We start from the raw sequence: 2,018 nt of genomic DNA, 5'->3' as shown, positions 1-2,018 counted from the left end.
GGCGGCGGGCGGAGCCGGGGGCGGGCGCTGAGGAGCACAAGAGCCGCGAGAGGCGGGAGCGAAGGGAGCGGGGCGGGGACGCTCCCCGCGACCACCCGGCTTAGATCGAGCCCAATAGGACACCTCCCTTGGCTGACAGAAAAGCCACCACTGGCCAGCTGCGCGCTCGCTCCCGCTCGAGTTGGCCCGGCCGCTCGGCCTCAGTCTCTGCCCGCTCGCAGCAACACGGAGCCGGGCTGCGCCCGCCTCCGCGACAGCAGGCTTCTCGTCTCCATGACAATAGCGCTCCGACGCCCCGCCCAAACCCACCCCCTCGGCGCTGTGACTCGGAGGGAAACGGGATCGCGTCGCCGAGGGGAGGAGCCAACGGAGGCCAGCGTCCAATTAGAAATGGAGGCATAGAGAGATTGGGAGGGGCTGGCGGAGAGATTTGCCGAATGTCCGCTTGAGGGGCGGAGCCAGGGGGGAGAGCCGAAGGAGGGGTGGAGTTAGCGCGCGTGCGTGAAGTCCAGGCGCCAAGTGTGTCCGAGTGTACAGAGTGGGTTGGTGTGCGGGGACTGAAGCTCCGGAAATAAAGTGTATCGCTTGTGAAAGTCATCGCGGGAACCCGTGCAGTTGTGCTTCGGCTTGCGTGTGGCCCAATTTTATAAAAGGCCACGAAGTCCCTGACATACTGAGGTCCAGTGGAGTGTCCAACACTGTGCCTGCCCCTGTTTTGGTTCACCAGGGCCCCTGTCTGTCCCAGAGTTCGAGTGCGTCTGTGGCTTGTGGCGGCGCGGGGTGGAGAGACAGGCAGGAGGTTTGTTTTGTATTCTGTGTGGCCATCGTGGGCAAGAGCTCTGCCTGTGACTCAGTTGTGTGTGTTTGCCTTGCCAGCGCCTCGCTGAGCAAACAGTGGTTGGGTTGGGCAATGCCGAGCGTTTACAATGCAGCGTAGGCGGGTGCTAAAGTGCGTGCTAAGGGTAAGGGGACCCGCACCGTCCACCACCACCACCGGCCTGGGAGGGGGAGCTGCGGATGGAAAGCCGGTAGAAAGAGGCGGACAGTCATGGCGGGGGCGGGAGTCGTGGAGTCAGGAGACCGACTCTGGTATAGCTGCTTCTCCGTCTGGCAGCTCTTGCCCACTACTTCTGCTTTAGAGAAAGGCTACCCCGTAGTCCGGCCTCCCCCTTCCCTCGCCATTCGGCGGGGAGTTAGTGGAAGGGAGGCTGGGCCGGAGACGTGCAGATGTCCAAGGCCTGTCTCTCGCCCACCTGCTGCTGCTGCCGGAAGGGGACAGTGGTCTCGGACTCCCTGCCCCCTGGACCCGGGCATATCTCTGTCTCTCCCAGGGACCTCCATTCCAGGTCTCCAAACTCGCTCTCCGGTTCCCTGGCTAGGGGGAGAAGCCAGGGGCGAGTAGGCGGCGATCCGCCTCGGAACCCAGCTTCTTGGCGAACCAGAAATCCGCTAACTTCGCGGTTTACTGTGGCAAGCACAGAGCAAGGCATTCGCCGGCTCGCAGTCCGCCGCCTCGTCGCCTTTGTGCTTCGGGACGGCCGGACTGGCCCACCAGGGCCCACCTTGTGTCGGAACTGCCACTCCAACCCGACTTAGCAGGGAATGAAAGTTGGAAGAGATCGGCGCGCCTGGGATGTGATTGTCATCCTGGGGCCGGCGCTCGAGAGTCTGAGAAAGAGAGAGAGAGGGAGAGAAACCCGGGAGAGGAGGGGGGAGAAAAAGAGGAGGGGGGAGAGGAGGGCCGCGGTGGAGAGGCGGGCGCGAAGGAGGGGCGAGGGGAGCGCCAGCGAGCGGGAGAGGGAGCCGGGGAGGAAGAGGGAGAGGGCGAGGCGCGCCTGGCGGCCGGGTTGGCTGTGGCCGCCCAGAGGTTCCTGCCAGTCCTCCCACCGACTACACCCCGGGAAGGAGGAGCTTCAGGCGCGCACAAGGCGTCAGAATCCTCAATTTTCAACTTAGCATCTTGGCAGGACCTTTGCGAAGCCAAAAGCAGAGCCCCCCAGTGCAAAGAGCGAGGGGGG

The sequence above is a fragment of the Suricata suricatta genome, chromosome 16 (genome assembly GCF_006229205.1).
Source record: "Suricata suricatta isolate VVHF042 chromosome 16, meerkat_22Aug2017_6uvM2_HiC, whole genome shotgun sequence".
Lineage (NCBI taxonomy): Eukaryota > Metazoa > Chordata > Mammalia > Carnivora > Herpestidae > Suricata > Suricata suricatta.
Note: the sequence above shows the minus strand (reverse complement) of the source record.